Source organism: Siphateles boraxobius, unplaced genomic scaffold, assembly GCF_051911475.1.
Source record: "Siphateles boraxobius isolate OS27281-9 unplaced genomic scaffold, OSU_SipBor_1 30, whole genome shotgun sequence".
NCBI lineage: Eukaryota > Metazoa > Chordata > Actinopteri > Cypriniformes > Leuciscidae > Siphateles > Siphateles boraxobius.
The window spans coordinates 7,576,889-7,599,305 of NW_027508920.1; positions in this window are offsets into that span (position 1 = coordinate 7,576,889).

Genomic DNA, 22,417 nt, shown 5'->3' on the forward strand with positions numbered 1-22,417 from the left:
ATGGGCACGAGCGTTGCATAGTATGTTTGGGTATTGATCATGCTAGAGCAGCGCTCGTGGATGACTCAGGTTCTCTCTGTGGGAACATGACCATCGCGTCATTACGGTCGAGACTCCGTGAACTCACAAGAGTGAGAGTCCCCTCATCCACCCCCCGCTCTGCGGCTGGTGGCCAGGGTGACCTGAGGGTTACGGTCTGGAACAAGGCGCCAACTATGTGTCCGAACTGCTGATTCCCGCGGGTCTACCCTCTGGTGGCCCGCGTGTTTCAGTTGAAGCTACAGAGGAAGATGCCATGTCTGTTGCAGCATCACTAGGCGGGTTTGAGTCTTCTGGAAGTGAGGGCTCGTCACAGCTGCCACCTTCCGGTGTGCATACGGCTGTGCTCGAGTCTGATCCGGAGATGACGGCCATGCTTTCCCGGGCAGCCGCGAGCATCGGACTTGAGTGGAGGCCTCCAGCCTGTCCTGAGCGCTCGCGGCTGGACGATTGGTTTTTGGGTAAGGCCGCCGAACCTCGTCCTCGGCAAACCCCAATACCCCAATACCTTTCTTCCCGGATGTGCATGATGCGATCTCGAAGTCCTGGAAGACCCCCCTGTCTTCTCGGGACCGCTCGTTGGTCTCATCCGCCTTTACTCCCCTCGATGAGGCAGCTGCCCGTGGGTACACTGGGCTTCCTCCAGTTGAACGCTCTGTTGCCATGCAACTATGTCCTCAGAGAGCTTCTTCTCGGGGCGAGCCTAAGCACCCATCCAAAGCCTGTAGATTTTTGTCGACCCTGGTGGCGAAGTCTTACAGAGCGGCGGGACAGGCGGCTGCTTCACTGCATGCTATGGCCACTCTGCAAGTCTACCAGGCCCAGATGCTCAGAGACATGCACGAGGGTAGGACAGACCCTGCGCGCCACGACCGACCATGCTCTCTGGGCGACGAAGGTTACCGTGCGCTCCCTGGGTTTGGTGATGTCCACAGCTGTGGTGCAGGAGAGACATCTGTGGCTGAACCTGGCCGTCATTCGGGACGCGGAGCGGATCCGTCTGCTTAACGCCCCCTTGTCCCAGGCCGGCCTCTTCGGCTCAATCCCCTCTTCCCTGAGCTCACAGAGTTCTCGGGCGACACAGAGCGCCGCCCACAAGCCGTGCTCTCCTCGCCCCCCTCTGTCCCAGAGGCGGTTGACACGGCGTGCCGTCCACGGACCGCTTCGCCCCTGTCCCCCTCTGTCGTTAGACCCCTGGCAGAGCAGGCCCCCGCGGGACGACCAGCCTGGTCCTCCCCTGGCCCCCTCTGCCAGGGCGCGGTTGCTAACTGTGCCCCCACACTGGGCCGCTATGCCGTCCACGTCTGGGCCAGTTACTCCGCTTCGCTGCCCCTCCGGGGGGACGCCTGTGGTTCACATGATCCCGCTGGTTCAGTTCCTGGGAGCCTGGCTAGAGCTTCCCCGTCTGTCCCGCTGGATCGCGTGGACCGTCAGGTTCGGCTATGCGATTCAGTTCGCACGGTCTTCTCCCCGCTTTAGGGGAGTCCGCTCCACTTTGGTCGGTGGCAACGCCTCCATCATGAGAGCAGAGATTGCCACCCTGCTGGCGAAGGGTGCAATCGAGACTGTCCCTCCAGCCGAGATGAGGTCCGGCTTCTACAGCCCCTACTTCATTGTCCCCAAGAAAACCGGTGGGTTACGGCCAATCCTGGACTTGCCCGTGCTGAACCGCTCCCTTCACAGGATGCCGTTCAAGATGCTCACCGCCAATTCTTCCATTCCATTCTTCCTCGACACAGACCGTTCCTTCGGTTTGCTTTCGAGGGGCAGGCATACCAGTACGCGGTTCTCCCTTTCGGGCTAGCCCTGTCTCCTCGCATCTTCACGAAGGTCGTCGAGGCTGCCCTTGTTCCCCTTCGGGAACACGGGGTTCGCATCCTGAGTTATATCGACGACTGGCTGATCCTAGCTCACTCTCGAGATCAGGTTTGCGAACACAGGGACCTAGTGCTTCGGCACCTAGCTCGTCTGGGCCTTCGGGTCAACTGGGAGAAGAGCAAACTTTGCCCAGTGCAGAGGATCTCTTTTCTCGGTATGGACATCGACTTGGTCGCCATGTCCGCACAGCTTACGAGCGAGCGCGCGCAGTCACTGCTGACTTGCCTGAGACAATTCGAGGGCAGGAGTGCGGTTCCACTGAAACTCTTTCAGAGGCTCCTGGGGCATATGGCATCTGCAGCCGCGGTCACGCCGCTCGGATTGCTTCATATGAGACCGCTTCAGCTTTGGCTTCGCGACTGAGTCCCGAGGTGGGCATGGCAACACGGCACGCTCCGAGTACCAGTTACTCCGACCTGCCGTCAGTTCTTCGCCCCGTGGTCAAACCTCAGTTTTCTCAGGGCGGGTTTCCCCCTGGTACGAGGTTCCCGGCATGTTGTTATCTCAACAGATGCCTCCACCACGGGCTGGGGCGCCATGTGCAATGGACATGCTGCTGCGGGCACCTGGACAGGACCCCAGCGGCTTTGGCATGTCAATTGCCTCGAGTTGTTGGCAGTACGCCTTGCCCTGCACCGCTTCCGGGCGTTGCTCAGGGGTCAACACGTACTAGTCCATTCAGACAATACCGCCACTGTAGCGTACATCAACCATCAAGGTGGTCTACGCTCCCGCCGTATGTCACAACTCGCCCGCCACCTCCTCCTATGGAGTCAGAAGCATCTGAGGTCGCTTCGAGCGATTTTCATTCCCGGAGCGCTGAACTGTGCAGCCAACTAGCTCTCACGGCTTCAGCCACTCCTTGGAGAATGGCGACTCCATCCCCAGTTGGTCCAGCTGATTTGGGACCAGTTCGGGGACGCACATATAGATCTGTTTGCCTCCCACGACTCGACCCATTGCGCCCAGTTTTATTCCCTGACCGAGGGCACGCTCGGCACGGATGCTCTGGCGCACAGCTGGCCCCAGGGCCGCAAGTATACGTTTCCCTCAGTGAGCCTTCTTGCGCAGACCTTGCGCAAGGTCAGGGAGGACGAGGAGCAGGTCATCCTGGTTGCCCCTTACTGGCCCAACCGGACCTGGTTCCCCGAACTAGTACTCCTCGCGACAGCACCTCCCTGGCCGATCCCTCTGAGGAAGAACCTTCTTTCTCAGGGACGGGGCACCCTATGGCACCCTCGTCCCGATCTCTGGAACCTCCACGTGTGGTTCCTCGACGGGAAGAGGCAGGTTTGAGTACCCTACCACCAGCGGTGGTGGCTACCATCACTTCCGCTAGGGCGTCGTCCACGAGACACGTCTATGCGTTGAAGTGGAACCTCTTCGTCAGCTGGTGCTCTTCTCACCGAGAAGACCCCCGGAGATGCTCGATCAGCGTTGTGCTTTCCTTCCTTCAACAGGGGCTGGAGCGAAGGCTGTCTCCCTCCACCCTGAAGTTCTGTTGCCGCTATTGCCGCACACCATGACCTCATCGAAGGTAAGTCGGTGGGGAAGCACGACCTGGTCATCAGGTTCCTGAGAGGAGCGAGGAGACTAAATCCGCCTCGCCCTCCTCTCGTTCCCTCTTGGGACCACTCAGTGAATCTAACTGCCCTGAAGAGTGCTCCATTTGAGCCACTGCAATCAGTCGAGCTTAAATTCCTGTCTATGAAGACAGCGCTCCTGGTTGCTCTGGCCTCCATCAAGAGGGTAGGGGACCTGCATGCATTCTCCGTTGACGAAGCGTGCCTGGAATTCGGGCCGGCTTACTCTCACGTGATCCTGAGACCCCGGCCTGGATATGTGCCCAAGGTTCCTACCACCCCCTTCCGGGACCAGGTGGTGAACCTGCAAGCGCTGCCCCCGGAGGAGTTAGACCCAGCCTTGGCACTGGTCTGTCCAGCACGCGCTCTCCGCGCCTATGTCGACAGGACGCAGTGTTTCAGGACCTCAGACCAGCTCTTTGTCTGTTATGGTGGGAAGCTGAAGGGAAAGGCTCTCTCCAAGCAAAGGTTGTCTCACTGGATAGTGGACGCCATTGCTTTGGCTTACCAGCAGCAAGGTCGACCGTGCCCCCTTGGTGTGACTGCCCACTCCACCCGGAGTGTGGCGTCCTCTTGGGCTCTAGCGCATGGCGCCTCGCTAACAGACATCTGCAGAGCTGCAGGCTGGGCGACACCTAACACATTCGCCAGATTCTACAATCTCCGAGTGGAGCCAGTGTCCTCTCATGTACTCGCTTCAACCAGCTAGTACTGGACCCGCTCAGGTGTCTTCGCTTGCTCGCCATTCAGCTCCACGGACTGGATACGTGCGATTTTCTCCTCAGGTGAGCTTCCCCGAAAGCCCTGAGTTCCTCCAGCACTCCTGACGTTGGCGCCAGTGTCTATTGCCTGCGCGTCGGCTAGGTTCCTCCCATGTGCATGGTCCCTCCCCTGAGCGACCCCCACATGTGTATTTCCACTATAAGCCTCTCTGAGCATGTGTCTTTCCCTTGGCAAGCCACCTTGCCACCACTGGGTTTGAAACATTCCACCTGCGGCTGGATACCCCAGTGTTCTCCATATGTTCCTTCGGGTCATATGTGTATTCTCTAAGTCCCCCCCCCCCCCCCCCCCCCCCCCTCCGGTTTGGCATTAATTGCATACTTCCCCTAGCTTGGGATATGCTTCCCAGTGTACCTTGGTATTCCTGTGTTAAATGGAGTCCTTCGTCCAGTCTCGACAGGGATCTCGATTTACGCAGGGCACTGGAAGACAGCTGAGAATGATGCATGATTAGACTGGTAACCCCATTCGTCGTCATCCGACGTAACTCGGAGTGACAACGAAAGGGAACGTCTACGGTTACATATGTAACCCTCGTTCCCTGAGTAGGGAACGGAGACGTTACGTCTGCCTGCCACTTTCCGCTGTACCGCGGGGATCGCCTGAGCTCAGTTTTGGCTCGTCAGCAAAGAAACATATCTGCTTGCTGCCGGCTTCCTCCTTTTATACCCACGAGGTGGGGCGGAGTTACGCCATGCAAATTCCGCAGACCCATGGCATTTCTTTGCCATTGGCTCGTTTTGTAATACTCGAAGTTGAAAGGCTTTCTAAGCGAAACCCCATTCGTTGTCATCCGACGTAACGTCTCCGTTCCCTACTCAGGGAAGTTCCATACCCAGTTTCAAATATTTAGTGAGAACTTTGATAAAAGAAATTAGGGTTTGAAACCCTATGAATAGCCTGTGAATAGCCAGTCGCTAGTAGCTATAATGCAGACAAAAGAAATGCATATTAAGAGCCATAACCAGTCTGGAGAGGTGTAAATGTGTGCAGGGGGAGACTGACACTGAATGGCGCTCGTTTGCACCACAAAATAATAGAGACAATAGACTGAAGATGACTAAACATCAGTTTGCATTTTAGAGTCTAATCAAAATAAAGTAATTTGACATGATCTTGCAAAACATTTAACTAAATACAGAGTTTTAGACTTATCATTTTCAGATTTTAAATATAAAATGGTCATACATATGGCTTTAGCTGCAGTGCATTTCTAGATTGCTCCAGGGCCACTTCAATTTTATTTTACATTTACATTTATTCATTTAGCAGACGCTTTTATCCAAAGTGACTTACAAATGAGACCTTTATACCCACGAGGTGGGGCGGAGTTACGCCATGCAAATTCCGCAGACCCATGGCATTTCTTTGCCATTGGCTCGTTTTGTAATACTCGAAGTTGAAAGGCTTTCTAAGCGAAACTTCATTTTCATGAAGATGTTACATAAAAATAAATTTCTAATAACTTTACAAAACTTTGAAGCTATTTAAAAAAAAGAATTTCATTATGACAATAATTAATTTTACATTTACAACAAACTACCAGGTCTCAGCTTTCAAATGAGATCATACTTGTGCTTTTAGTGAAAGGGTTCATGATCTGTATCTGTTTCAGTTTGGGTATGTCATTTCTGGGGATTTTTCAAAAGTGGGCTTGCAGCTTAACAGGTTAAAACACAATCCAATCAATACAGATTACAGCCCTTTCATTACATCTTTAAAACCAACATTTCATCCTCCCCAACCTCACAAAAAAAACTTCCTACCGCCCACATTGCAGAAAAATCCAAAATATTATTAACTAATTTGAAATAAGCAAACTCAATTTTAATACGAGCAACCACCATCCCTTTCAGAACTCTTTCTGCATCAATTGAACCAGTTCCCAAGATCCTATTTTTCCTTGTCCTCCAAATTGCCATCTTATCTGTTCCCAAAAGGTAATTTAGCAAAACCACTTTTCTTCGATCACTGACTTTGTACTTTGGACCACTAATAAAAACTTGATAGGAAAATCCTCACCCATGTTTTCAAAACAAACCTCTAAAAAGTAAAAAAGACCTCTTAACCTCTCACACCGTATAAACAAATGATCAACTGTTTCCTCCATTCCGCAAAAAGAACATTCCCTCCCTACTTCTGGATTCAGGTGTGCCACGTGTCTGTTCGTAGCTATTATACCATTCATCAGTCTCCACTGTAAATCTGCTGTACGTTTCTCAATCGGGGGCTTGTACAGAGATCTCCAGCATCCTCTGAAGTCTGGCACAAACACTTCTGTCCACCTCCATGTTTTAACTCTTCTCAAAACAGTTTGATGAGACACTTTAACACACACACTGTATAGTGCCTTTTTGCCAATGTATTCAAATAATCCCAACTCTGGAGTTTTAAAGGACACAAAAGTATCTACATCATCCGGACTTTCCTGTGCAGCAGAGACCCGTATTGCTGGAAATATGTAGCTCCCTCCCTGCGAATCCGCTCCTAATGCTTCTCTGCAGGCTCCAGGCAGCGCTGAGCGTACTTCATCCAACATCTGATCCAAGAGACGTAAAGAACGTATTCCTGTCTTGTGCTGAACTGAATCTACCGTCCTCCACCCATTGCCATCCCTTAGATGTTCGATCTTCGTACATCCCGCTCTGACCAGACTGTTCCTCACACTGCTTGAAGACAAAATGTTTGTTTGTATCAAAGAGTTATGAAACAGTGGTTCTCCCATAATCCAGTCCTGTGGTCGTGAAATCTCTCTGGTCACAGAAAAAGTCATATTCCACACTTTTAGCATGGATTGGTAGAAAGGAGTCAAATGATTAAAATCATTAACTTTTAGTAAAAACAGCTGCTTGTCGTATCCCAGATTCGATGTTCTGCTCAACAGAGTGCATGCCACATTTGTCCAGCCCACGTCCTCTTCATACAAAAGTCTCTTCGCTGCCTGTAATCAAAAGGTATGGATCCTGCTCCTTATGTCAATCAGACCTTGTCCCCCTTCATGAGTTGGTAGATACAGAGCTGACGCAGGAATCCAATGCTGTTCTGACCAAAATAACTACACCAATTTTCTCTGGATACTTTTAACAATGTCATCTGGTGGCTCTAAAACATTGAATCTGTGCCATAACATGGAGGCGGCCAGGTCATTTGTAACCAAAACTCTACCCCTGTAGGATAGCGCTGGCAATAGCCATTTCCATTTAGACAACTTAGCAGACACCTTCTCTTTTTCCTATAGCTTTCTACTCCTAAAAACACTCCAAGAACTTTTATACCTTCTCTTCCCCAATGCAATCCTCCAGGAAGTGGAGGTGGCCCATCATTTTCCCACTGGCCCACAATAAAACCATTACTTTTTACCCAATTGACCTTAGCTGAAGACGCTTTCTCGTAAACATCCAAACTCTCACATAATATTGGCATATCTTCTTGCCCAGTAACAAAAATAGTTACATCATCGGCATAAGCTGACACAAAACATCTCGACTCCCTTGGGTCACCTGGAACCATAAACCCCTTAATCCATTTCTTAATTTGCATAACAGGGGTTCAATTGCTAGACTATAGAGTTGGCCTGAGAGAGGACACCCCTGTCGAATACCTCTTTTCACTGGCAATGGATAAGTCAAACCATTCCCCATCTTAAGCATTATTGAAGCCTCTTTATACAACAATTGAATCCATGAAATAAAACAATTCCCGAACCCAAATGATTCCAAGACTTTAAAAATGTACTCATGACACACCCGATCAAAAGCTTTCTCCTGATCAATAGACAAAAATCCAACGTTGCAATTTTCATTAAAAGACACATCAATAACATCTCTTATTAAAAACAGATTGTCTATGATTTTACGTCCCGGAATACAATATGTTTGCTCTCCTTTGACCACAATATGCAAGTATTTTTTTTAACCTATTGGCTAAAACTTTTGCCAATATTTTATAGTCCGAGCACATCAAAGAAACAGGGCGCCAATTAAAAAAAAAAACCTAGATCTCCATTTTTTGGTAAAAGAGAAATGACAGCCCTCTGACAGCTAGTTGGTAACATTCCTTTTTCAAAACATTCGCAACAAACTTCATAAAAATCTTCACCTAAAACAGTTCAAAAAGTATTGTAAAATTCAGCAGGTAGACCATCTATTCCTGGTGCACGCCCTGTGGAGAGTTGCTGAACTGCATCTGAAAGTTCATTAAAGTTGATCATGGTGTCGAGCTTTTTCTTATCCCCAGGTTGCATCTTTGGAAGTCCTTGTAATAATTTTGCCATATTCTCAGAGTCACAGTCAGTATGTCCATACAAGTCAGCATAAAAATCCATTGCCATTTTCCTAATTTCTGTTGGATGTTAGAGTTCCATTCTCCTTGCGCAGGTGAAGTATGCGCTTTTGTTGTGCAACTTTACGCTCCAGGTTAAAAAAATAAGAGGTGGGAGAGTCAATTTCCTTGATAGAGGAAATTCTGGCTCTAATTAAAGCGCCCTTTGCTCTTTCCTCTAAGATGGATCTTAATTCAAGTTTCTTATTTCTTAAATCATTGGATACACCCAAAACATTTACATCCATCACATTTTCCATACCAATAATTTCTTTCTCCAACTGATCAATTTTCTTTTTAACACACATTGAGAAAAAACCTTTATCTGTGTTTTCCCCACCTCCCACCATTGTCATTTTTTCAAAGTTACCTTTTTTCAACTTCCACAATTCCCCAAAATCACCAAATTTTTCACAAATAGACCTATCCTGCAGCAATTTAGTATTGAAATGCCAGTAAAACCTGGGGCGTGCTAAAGTAATAATGTTAAAATATATGGTTACAATATGATGATCCGAAAAACTGTTAGGGAAAATGTTAGCAATTGTTACTCTATTCATACTTTTTTTACTTATATATATTCTATCTAATCTTGCTCCAGTTACATTAGAGTCTAGTATTTTAACCCATGTATACTGTCTAATTCTCTTATTCATGTTCCTCCACACAGCGCCGCCGCTCCCACCACGCGCATCACGCGCTGTGCGTAGGGCACCAAGTGCTGGGGGGCACCAAAAATAGCCTAATGAAAAATCAATCATCATATCATAGTCATAATAATTATAGTGCCGATATTATTTCATTATAGAAATATTATTAGGCACTTTTTATGGATGTATATAACAAGACAGGCGGAACAAGAGTATTTAATTGCTCTAGAAAGTAACGATGGTGCCGCCGCCGCCTAAGTGTTCCGTTGGATTGCGCGTTAAAAAGTTAAAGTTAAACCGGCAAAAATAAACTTTTTTTTTTTCCCGGGGGCGGGGGGCACCATAAAGGAATTATGCTTAGGGCACCAAAATGTCTAGCAGCGGTACTGCCTCCACACATCCATCAACTCAAACTCTTTAATAATGTTCTGAAGAACATTACTAGACGGTGGATGAGACTCCTCTCTGTTCCTGTTTAAAAGAAAATTTGTGGTGCAATTCCAATCCCTACCCATTATTATGCAAGAATCATTATCACATTTTCTTAATGCACTCTGGAACTTTCTAAATAATTCCACACGATCTGAGCCATTGTTTGGAGCGTAAACATTTATGAAAATAAATTTTAAATCATTTATTTCTCCAGCAACCATTAAAACTCTACCCTTTTCTATTTCTTTAGTTGACCAAATTTTCAAGTTCAAATTCTTTGAAAAAAGAATAGCTTCTCCAGCACTTAAATTCGACCCGTTACTGAAGACGCTCTCCCCCTCCCACCATCTACACCACTCTACTTCATTTCCACAATCTGTATGTGTTTCTTGCAAAAAAGAAACATTTACATTCTTAATATTAATTAATTATTCCAACATTGCTCTCTTGCTCCTGTCTCTCCCTCCATTAATATTTAAAGAGGCTACCCTTATCATCTCCATAGAAAATATAAAGAGATTAAAAAGAGAGACAGAAATAAATAAAGAGTATAGTAAGGTCATCCTGAGTGATATGTAAACCATTGATTCAATTATTTGAATTTACGTTTTAAAGGGGTTTTATCCCTTCGCAGTTTTGCAAGAAACTTTTTCAAACGAAATCTCTTTCTCTGACTGAGTTCATCTTCTCCAACCTTCCTCTGCCAATAACGAACAGAAGTCTCAAACCTCTTCAGATCAGAAAAATAATTCCGCACATCAACAGACTTTCCAAAGGTTTCGTCCAAGAATTTATTTATTTCATCTAGTGAATAAACATGCTCACAGCTTATTTACGAAACATCTGAAACGTCTGAGAAATCAGATCCACCACCATTATCATCATCTTCATCATCGCCATCATCATCCATTTCCTCATCAACCATTTGTGATTGCACCTTCTTAATCAAAGATGCTATCTTTCCTCTTTCCAAAACTTCACCTTTCAAACCGTTTGCCTCATTATTCGTCTGGCTTGTATTCTCTGACCTCTCCACAGTCTCACCCTGCTCAGACCCAGAAATAATATAGAATTCGTAGACAATTGGAAAAGTTTTTGGGGCAAACCTGGCCTGTTGAAAAGAGATGGTATTCATCCCTCCTGGGATGGTACTGCTCTTCTCTCTAGTAATTTGTCTCATAGTCTTAGAGACAAAACGTGACAATCTGGGGCTCAGGTCAGGAAGCAGACAAACTGGCTAAACCGACCGTCTGCTAGCGGCCTCGCGTCACCAAGGTCAGATAAATCCCATCACATAGAGGCTCTTTAACATAGATATCATCATATAGAGACTGTGTCTGTTCCCCGAATTTGGAAATACAAAAAACTTCCAAACCTATCTAAGGTTAAAAATTTAATTGATGCTCAACAAGTAAAAAACAGATATAATACAGATGAGCAAACGATAAAGCTTGGGTTGCTGAATATTCGATCCCTTACTTCAAAAGCACTTATTGTCAATGATATGATTTCAGATTATAACCTAGATGTGCTGTGTTTGACAGAAACCTGGCTAAAACCAAACGATTACATTACTTTAAATGAGTCCACCCCGCAAGATTACTGTTATAAACATGAACCTCGTCCGAAAGGCAAAGGGGGAGGTGTTGCTGTAATTTATAGTAATATTTTCAAAACCACTCAAAAATCTAGTTTTAAATATAATTATTTTGAAGTGTTGGTGCTTAATGTAAAAATATATAGTGTAAACGATAAATCAAGTTTGAGAATTCTGCTGGCTACTGTATACAGGCCACCAGGGCACCATAAAGACTTTATCAAAGAATTTGCTGACTTTCTATCAGAATTAGTATTGGCTGCAGATAAAGTACTAATTGTTGGTAAAGTACTACAGGTAATTGTAATATACATGTAGATAATGAAAAAGATGGATTGGGATTGGCATTTAAAGACATTGTAAATTCAATTGGAGTTAGACAACACATGTCAGGACCTACTCATTGTCGTAATCATACTCTAGATCTAATATTATCACATGGAATAGATGTTGATGCCATTGAAATTCTGCAGCAGAGCGACGACATCTCAGATCATTATCTAGTCTCATGTAAATTACATTTAGCCAAGGCTGCAAAGCCGACTCCGTGTTATAAATATGTTAGACCTATCACTTCTGCCACGAAAGATTGCTTTATCAATAATCTTCCTGATCAGTTTCATCATCTCAGCATCCCAGATAGCTTAGAAGAACTCGATATTGCAACAGAAACTTTTAACTCTCTATTTTCCAGCACTTTAGACACAGTTGCTCCGCTGCACTTAAAGAAGATTAAAGAAAATAGTCCAACGCCGTGGTACAATGAGCACGGTGGTACCAATGAGCAGCCAGAAAAATGGAGCGCAACTGGAAGAAAACATAACTAGAGGTATTTCGGATTGCATGGAAGGCTCGATTGCTTACAGAGAGACTTTAAAAGCTGCTAGATCTGCTTATTTTTCAACCCTATTAGAAGAGAATAAACATAATCCTAGGTATTTATTTGAAAAAGTGGCTAAACTAACGAAAAAGAAAGCTTCAAGCCCAGAAGTTTCCAAGAAACACAGCAGTAATGACTTTATGAATTTCTTCACTTATAAGATTGATAATATCAGGGACAAAATTATAACTATGCAACCGTCTACTACAGTATCACATCAGGGAGTGCATTGTAGTCTCCCTGAGGAAAATTTTGATTCATTTGTTGCTATAGGAGAAGAAGAATTTTGCAAAATCGTTAACTCGTCTAAATCAACAACTTGTATGTTAGACCCTATACCGACTAAACTATTGAAAGAGATGCTTCCAGAAGTCATAGATCCTCTTCTTAACATCATTAATTCATCTTTGTCTCTAGGATACGTACCAAAACCCTTTAAGCTGGCTATGATTAAACCGCTTGTTAAAAAAATGCAACTTGATCCTACAGAATTAGTCAATTACAGGCCGATCTCGAATTTGCCTTTTCTGTCAAAGATATTAGAAAAGGCAGTATCCTCACAACTGTGTTCCTTTCTTGAAGGAAATGCTATCTGCAAGGATTTTCGGTCCGTATTTAGACCGTACCATAGTACTGAGACTGCTCTCATTAAAGTCACAAATGATTTGCTTTTATCATCCGATCGTGGTTGTATCTCTCTATTAGTGTTACTTGATCTTAGTGCTGCATTTGACACCATTGACCACAACATTCTATTAAATAGACTAGAAAACTATGTTGGCATTAGTGGAATTGCACTAGCATGGTTTAAATCATACTTATCTGACCGTTATCAGTTTGTAGCAGTAAATGAAGAGATGTCTTATCGGTCAAAAGTTCAGTATGGCGTACCACAAGGCTCAGTACTAGGACCGCTGCTGTTCACTCTGTACATGCTACCGTTAGGAGATATCATTAGGAAACATGGAATTAGTTTTCACTGTTATGCTGATGATACTCAGCTCTATATTTCCTCAAAACCTAACGAAACTTTCCAATTCACAAAATTAACGGAATGCAGAGCTGATATAAAAAAAACTGGATGACTAGTAATTTCCTACTACTAAATTCTGAAAAAACAGAGATTCTAATTATTGGACAAAAAACTTCCACACGCAATAACCTACAATACTGTTTAACACTTGATGGCTGCTCTGTCAAGTCTTCGTCGTCAGTTAGGAGCCTGGGTGTGCTCTTTGATACCAATCTCTCATTTGAAAGTCACGTGTCTAGTATCTGTAAAAGCCCATTTTTCCATCTTAAAAATATATCTAAATTACGTCATATGCTCTCATTGACAAATGCAGAACAATTAGTTCATGCGTTCATGACCTCAAGGCTAGATTATAGTAATGCTCTACTGGGTGGTTGCCCTGTACGCTTAATAAACAAACTACAGCTGGTCCAAAACGCAGCCGCTAGAGTTCTTACCAGAACCAGGAAGTATGACCATATTAGCCCGGTTCTGTCAACACTGCATTGGCTCCCTATTAAAGATCGTATACATTTTAAAATATTGCTGATTACTTACAAAGCACTAAATGGTTTGGCTCCGCAGTACTTGAGCGAGCTCTTAACCCACAGTTGATAATACCTAGAATATCAAAATCAACTGCTGGCGGTAGATCCTTTTCCTACTTGGCACCAAAACTTTGGAACAATCTTCCTAACATTGTCCGGGAAGCAGACACAGTCTGTCAGTTCAAATCTAGACTAAAAACACATCTCTTTGGCTTAGCATACACATAACACATTATAGATTGCTATAATTCAATGTTAGGCTGCATAGTTTAGATCAGCCGGAACCGGGAACACTTCCCATAAATCCTGATGTACTTTGTACATCATGAGAAGGATGGCATCTACACTAATATTAGTCTCTCTGTTTATCCCGAGGTTTACCGCAAACCGCCGGATCCAGGCCATATCTAGATCTGAGGAAGGACCATCACATGGACACGACGACAACGCATCCCTGAAGTGCCAGCCTCATCAACACTGTGAAGGCCTCATGGACACCTCAACAAACTCATCTCCATACCGGCGTGATGACTCCGACCCCTAACCAGATGAACTGGATAAATATTGTGAAAGTTCTGATCCAATCTGACTTCTGACCTATTATGCCGCCTAAATCATAATCATACACTGTTCGTTTGTTGGCCAAAGGAGGACTGGCCCCCCGACTGAGCCTGGGTTCTCCCAAGGTTTTTTTCTCCATTCTGTCACCTGATGGAGTTTTGGTTCCTTGCCACTGTCGCCATTTTTTTTCGCCTTCATTCGCCATTGGCTTTTAGCTTGCTTAGTTGGGGACATTTAACATTTCATTTTGAATTTAACAATACTATTACAACTTTACTTTCCTGTTATCTCTGTAAAGCTGCTTTGAAACAATTTGTATTGTAAAAGCGCTATATAAATAAAGGTGACTTGACTTGACTTGACCCCTGTACCACAGTGCTTCTCTAAACAGCCACATCAGTTACAACATTTACTTTCTTCATTTTTCCCTGTTTTGTCTTACTACCAGAAGTTTCCTCTGAATCTTTTTCAATATTATGGGACGAATCTTCTACTGTCATTCATTCCTTCAAATTTAAATCCATATTCTGATCCTCATTATTCTCCACTGCTGCTTCATTTGGTAAATTACTCTTTTGCACTTCATTTTCCTTCCTCTTATCTGAAGTATTGCTAGGGCCTGCTTCATTCTCAGATTCAACTCTATGAGGACAATATAACCTAACATGTCCAATACTCCCGCAATCAAAACACCGCATCTCTCCTGTGCTCGCGTACATCATGTACGACTTGCCCTCAAATACACAGCGAAAGGAGATGTTCAGCGTTGGTTCATTTAGAAACATGTACACCTGTCGCCTAAACGACAACACATGTTTTAAAGCTGCATTTTTACAACCAAGTGAAACCGTTCTAATTCCACTGGCAAGTTTTCCAAATCGAGAAAGCTCTCGCTCAATGTCGGCATCAGGAATAAAAGTCGGAACGTTAGAGACCGTCACCTTCGTCGTGATTGAACTGAAGGTTGAACAGGAACAAATTTACCACTTACCGAAATCCCGCTCTCGATCAAACCATGAACCAGATTTTCTTCTTTCAAAAATATCACTACGGCCTTGTTCATCCGAGACACCGAAATGATATTCTCATTCCCCGCGCACTCTGCCACGTCCAGTAACACATCTTCAACAGGCACACCTGCCTGGGTCACACACCTAATCCCATGCTGGAGCGACAGGCCTGACGCCTGCACACTCCTGTGAGTGTGAGACGCCATCCCTACCTCTGACACCAGACAACTCTTGTGGAAAACAAACTCAGTTTTTTTTTTTACTTTTTTTCTTTTTCAATTTAAATAATCGAATACAAGAAAAGCAAGAAAGAGTGAAAATTTTTTAAAATATCCTCTCACCTAGATCACCCTCCCATGCAATCCCTTCCCAATTCCCAGCATGCACCAGAGATAGAGAGAGAGAGAGAGAGAGAGAGAGAGAGAGAGAGAGAGAGAGAGAGAGAGAGAGAGAGAGAGAGAGAGAGAAGGACATTGAGATAGATAGGTTAGTTAAAAAAATAATTAACTTTAAAGGGGAAGTGTGTAATCTTTGAATACATTCTTCTTCAATTCAGTTTAATGAGTCATATAAGCAAGGCATTTGTATGTTGATATGTGACCTGATCCAGCAAAATGAGTCACAGTGACCCAAATTTCAAAATTGAGATTTTGGTATTACAGTTCCCTTTCGAGGGAACTCAACACTGCGTCGAGAATCGACTCTTTGGGGACGCTCCCTTAGCGTGCGCCTCTGAAGTATGAATGAAACTATTCCAATCCTGATTGTTGTTGCGTCATGACGTAACATGTGACGGCATAACCGGATGCATAAAAGCGACGCCGGCACACACACACACTAGCTTTTCGCTCTTCAGCAAGCGCTCTATGTTACGACTGTCTGTCTTATTTGGTGTTGTTTGTCTATCCCTATATATATTATGGCCAGCCAGCAGTTCAGAATGTGTGTGCACCCCTGTCCTCGTTTTCTTACGGATGGGGACACGCATGTTTTGTGTGTGAACTGTTTGGGAGCGCAGCACGCCCAGGCAGCTCTCGAGGGAGCTGCCTGCGTACACTGTGAAGCACTACCCATGAGGGTGCTGCGCTCCCGGCTGGCGTGCTTTGATAAGCTCGGTCAGGCTCGCGTTCCCTGCGGTTCTGGTCCCGCGTCTGTTGAGGCGGCGCGGCGACTCAGATCGTGGGGTTCGCAGCGGGATCTTGCAGATGAGAATGAGACTGCTGCGGTATTTTCTCATTCTTCATCTGAAGATCCCGAAGCCCCTGTGAGTGGTGCAGAAGCCCGCGCTGCAGCTTCTTCTGCCCACGACCAGGTCCCGGTGCTTGAGCTCTCTGCTTCCGAGGAGGCAGAGATGATCAGCATCGAGGATGACCGTGAGTCGAGCGCGCCAGTTCACGGCCAAGCTTATGAGGAGCTGGTGGAGGTTGTGACTCGTGCCGTGGCCAGACTTAACATCAGCTGGCCACAAGATGAGCAGGGAACGCAAGTCGTAAGCAAGTTAGACGAGCGTTTCCTGCGGCACAGGTCACAGCCTCAGCGCCGGTGTTTGCCGTTTTTCCCCGATCTCCACAAAGAGATCTCGAGATTGTGGGATAAACCGCATTCGTCCCGTGTCTCCCGTCCATCTGTTGTCGATTATAGCAATGTTGTGGGGGCACGGGATATGGGTTATTGGAAGATGCCTAAAGTCGAAGAAGCTCTAGCCGGTTATCTATCTCCTGAGTCGGCATCTTCCCTTAAAACCCCTGCGCTGCCTAGTAAACCCTGCAGAGATACATCTGCTTTAATGGGCAGGGCTTACATGGCGGCAGGTCGGGCTGGTTCATGTCTGCACTCTATGGCTATCTTGCAGGCATACCAGGCCGATCTCCTGAAAGATTTGGACGAGGGGGAGGGGCCAACTCCTGAAGATATTTCAGAGTTGCGCAAAGCCACAGATTTGTCTCTCCGGGCCACTAAATAGACGGCCCGCGCTATTGGCCGCTCTATGGCAGCTATGGTGGCCAAAGAGAGGCATCTGTGGCTCAGTTTATCTGGTCTAAAGGAGAAAGATAAATCTGTTCTGCTGGATGCGCCGCTTTCGCCTTCTGGCCTGTTCGGCGACGCCGTTACATCGGTCGTCGACAGGTTTCAGGAGGCGAAGAAGCAATCTGCGGCGTTCCAGCAGTTCCTCCCCCGAAAATCGAAGTCCAAATCGAGTAGGGTGGGGCAAGAACATCCGCCCCAGCCATCAACCAGCTCCTCACACCGGGCAGAGCAAAGGGAGAGCGTTTCCTCTAGAGCCCCTCCTCCGGGAGCTTGGCAACGGAGGAAACGCTCCCAGCAGAAGCCCCCCAGCCAGAAGGGCGATTTAAGGGATGTCCTTCAGGCTAGGAGGGCTTCAGGAAAGAGGTCCTAGCCAGAGTGGTGGGACCTCTGAGGGCTGTCCCCTCCGTTGTAGAACAACCGAGGTTGTTCTCACAGCGGAGCCCTCTAGGAAACGATGTGAGTTGCCCGCCGTCGGTGACGCTTCGGGCCGCATCATATTCCAGCGAACGCAATGTGGGTCGTTTTTCTCGAAAAATAAAAAACGAGCATCAGTTATGGTCACGAAAACCGTATCGACTACACCCTGCCGGTCTTCCGCTTCAGGGGGTCGAGAAGGGTGCTCGAAAAACACCAGAGGCCAGTCTCGAGAGGCTGGTTCCTTTAGTAGATTTTGTAGAGGCATGGTATCATCTTCCCAACATATCTGCATGGGTCCTGCATATAATAAAGTCAGGGTACAGACTGCAGTTCGGGCACCGCCCCCCCAAATTTTCTGGGGTGGTGCAGAGTACAGTGGTTCCAGAGCAGGCTCAGGTGATGGAACAAGAAGTGCAATCTCTGCTGCTAAAGGAGGCCATAGAACGTGTTCCTCATTCAGACAGGGAGTCCGGATTTTACAGCCGGTACTTTATAGTTCCAAAGAAGGATGGGGGGTTGAGGCCAATTCTAGATCTCAGGGTTTTGAACCTGTCTCTGATGAAGCTCAGGTTCAAAATGCTCACTATTCCTGTCATCGTGAGTCAAATCAGATCCGAGGACTGGTTTGTCACGATAGATCTAAAAGACGCCTATTTTCACGTATCCATCCTTCCATGTCACAGGAGGTTCCTGAGGTTCGCTTTCGGGGGCGAAGCTTACCAATATCGGGTTCTTCCGTTCGGCCTAGCACTCTCTCCCCGCACATTCACCAAATGTATGGATGCAGCACTTGCTCCACTGAGACTTCAGGGCATCCGCATACTGAATTATATCGACGACTGGCTCATTCTGGCCCAGTCTCGAGAAATGGCAGTTCGGCATCGAGATGTCGTCCTTGGCCACATTCAAAAATTGGGGTTGAGACTCAACACAAAGAAGAGTGTGTTAGAACCGTCCCAGTCCACAACGTTTCTAGGCGTTGTGTGGAACTCGACTACGATGCAGGCACGCTTGTCTCCGGCGCGTATCGAGTCCATTCTGGCGATGGTGTCCAAGTTAAAGCTAGGCCAGGCCACTACTGTAAAGCAATTCCAAAGACTGCTGGGCCTCATGGCAGCGGGCATCCAACATTATACCTTTGGGCCTTCTACACATGAGGCCCCTTCAGTGGTGGCTGAAAGCCAAGGGGTTTTCCCCCAAGGGGAATCCATTTCGTATGATCAGAGTAATGCGCAGATGCCTTCGTTCTCTAATAATATGGAAGAAACCTTGGTTCCTGTCCCAAGGGCCAGTGTTAGGAGCGTCATGTCGCCGGAAAACCGTTTCGACAGACGCCTCCCTCACTGGCTGGGGCGCGGTCATGGACGGCCGCTTTGCCAGGGGTCCGTGGCAGGACCATCATTATTCTTGGCACATAAATTGTCTAGAGATGTTGGCTGTGTTCAGGGCTCTGAGGAGCTTCCTTCCAGACATCAAGGGTTACCATGTCCTAGTACGATCGGACAATACATCAGTGGTAGCTTATCTAAACCGACAAGGGGGACTCAGATCGCGCCCTCTGTGCAGACTGGCGCATCAGGTTATTCTCTGGTCCCAAGGGAAAATACTGTCTATCAGAGCTATGTATATTCCGGGGGTTCAGAATCAGGGAGCAGACATCCTGTCGAGGCAGGGGCTAAGGCCCGGGGAATGGAGACTTCATCCAGATGTGGTGAAGTTGATATGGGAGAGGTTTGGGCCCATGGAAGTGGATTTATTCGCGTCTCGAGAGACGTCCCACTGCCCACTTTGGTTCTCCCTCTCACATCCAGCCCCACTGGGGTTGGATGCCATGGTACAGGCCTGGCCGAGGCTTTGCCTGTACGCATTTCCCCCGATCGCTCTGCTTCCGGCAGTCCTGGAGAGGGTCCGTCAGGAGGGCATCAGTCTACTTCTGGTTGCCCCAATGTGGCCGACCCGAGTATGGTTTTCAAATATAATTTCGCTCCTGATAGCTCAGCCATGGCAGATTCCTCTGAGGAGGGATCTATTGTCTCAGGTGGAGGGCACAATCTTCCACCCTCAACCAGAGCTGTGGAAACTGTGGGCCTGGCCTCTGAGGGGGTTCAGTACCTAAACGCTGGTCTATCAGCCGGGGTGGTTGAAACCATACTTAGCTCTAGGGCTCTGTCTACTAGGAGATTATATGGCCTCAAGTGGAATGTTTTCGTTACTTGGTGTAGGGAACATAATTTAGACCCAGTTAACTGCCCGGTGGCTTCAGTTCTGGAGTTTCTTCAAGATCGTTTCTCTGCGGGTCTCTCCCCTTCCACGCTTAAGGTGTACGTGGCTGCCATTGCGGCTTTCCATGCGCCATTAAGTGATGGGCCTCTGGGGAGGCACCAGCTGGTCATTCGATTTCTCTGTGGTACTTGGAGGACGAGACGACCACCAGGTCCAGGGTTCCTGCCTGGGACCTGGCAGTGGTTCTGGAAGGGATATCCCTGGCCCCCTTCGAACCTCTTCAGTCGTCTTCGCCTAAAGATCTTACCTACAAATTGGACTTTCTCTTAGCCATCACCTCTCTTAAGAGGGTGGGAGATCTCCAAGCCCTGGCAGTGACACCAGCTTGCTTGGAGTTTGCCCCTGGCAAGGTTAAGGCCTTTTTGCACCCGAGACCGGGCTATGTGCCTAAAGTGCCTGCTAATACGGCAAGGTCTACGACCCTTCAGGCTTTCCATCCTCCACCTCATGTGTCGGCAGAAGAAGAGAAGCTTCATTTGCTCTGCCCCGTCAGAGCTTTGAGTATTTATCTCGAGAGGTCCTCTTCTTGGAGGAGGTCGGACCAACTGTTAGTGTGTTTCGGGTCACCTAGGAGAGGGCTCCCGGCATCCAAGCAAACCATTAGTAATTGGATTGTGCAGGCTATTGCCTTGGCTTATGAGGTGCGGAATTTGCCTTCACCTCTGGCCATAAGGGCTCATTCTACTAGAGGCATGGCGTCCTCTAGGGCCCTCCTCTCGGGAGTTCCCCTCCAGGAGATCTGTGAGGCAGCCGGTTGGGCTACCCCACACACTTTTATTAGGTTCTATAGTCTGCACCTCCCCAGTACGCCTGGCGCACGTGTGCTCTCTTCCTGCTGAGTGCCTGAATCAGTTTCACTCCTGGGCAGGCATGTCTTCGATGCGTGGCCTAGTGGGCATTCGTTCCCCAAAGAGTCGATTCTCGACGCAGTGTTGAGTTCCCTCGAAAGGGAACGTCTCGGGTTATGACTATAACCCTTGTTCCCTGAGAAGGGAACGAGACACTGCGTCGTCCTGCCACGCCCCTCGAGGCCTTAGAGCGTCTTGCTTCGTCGCTAGGCTAGTGTGTGTGTGTGTGCCGGCGTCGCTTTTATGCATCCGGTTATGCCGTCACATGTTACGTCATGACGCAACACCAATCAGGATTGGAATAGTTTCATTCATACTTCAGAGGCGCACGCTAAGGGAGCGTCCCCAAAGAGTCGATTCTCGACGCAGTGTCTCGTTCCCTTCTCAGGTAACAAGGGTTATAGTCATAACCCGAGACGTTTTTTACAGTAGTTAGGACACAATTCTCAATACTTAGGTCACTTTTTCAAAACTCTTCACACAGTGAGCACAACAGAAGTATATGTGGGCTAAACTGTGGATCATTTATCATTGCTTTGGCACAAAATGCATTCAATGACTACATCTTTCAAATTACATTAATTGTTTTCTCACTTCGACACAAAAACCACCAAAGCTCTGTGTACTTACAGGCCAATTTGCACATGCTTACATACTGTTTTCAAAACTGTTAAACTTATGTTCAAAACAATAACATAATACAAAACTGAATATGACAGCAATTTGCTACATTTCTACAGTAATATTGTAATGAAATATATTTCGAATCTAAAAATGAAATGCTATAAAAACAATTGGACAATTGGACCAACCACAGCTGATTCCTATTGTATCTGTATCGATGAATGGTGTGTACAAATTCTTGTATTTTGTAATTAGTCTGTGCAAAAAAAAACAAAAAAAAAAAAATACATAAAATATATTGCAGCATACTGCATCATGTCTGATTCATTCCAGTAAAATATATTGCAGTGAATTCAAAACACTAGAGAGGTGTGCTTGTTTTACAGAAGAAATTATTGTATAATGCTACCTGTTGTTAGTGTTTTTTAGGTAATTGTTTTGTGGGTGACAAAGTGTGTTTGTTGTCTTTCAACCTTTGCTAGTGTGATGGAAGAATATGTTGATTTGAGACATGTATGAAGTGATATGGTAGTGTTAGTGTATTTTGAAAGTGAAATGAACTGCTGTGCCGAGCTGAAAGTTGGTTTGGAGAACTGTGTGAAGAGTTTTGTAAAAGTGACCTAAGTATTGAGAAATGTGTCCTAGCGACTGTAAAAACTGTAATGGAAAGAGGAGACCAAAAGCTTTCAAATGATATCCTAGTCAAAGTCATACCTTGAATGGTTGTAAAGATATACACATTTGAATTACGGTCATCTGCCCTCTTTTTCCAATTGAAAACCTGAGAAAATCGCTTTTAAAGGTTTTTGCCCGTTTTTTGTTGATATCTTTCAAAATCCATTGCATTTAAAGGGATAAACTATTTATTTTACAGCTTAATTTGACCAAAGACATTAATATATTAATATATATATATATATATAT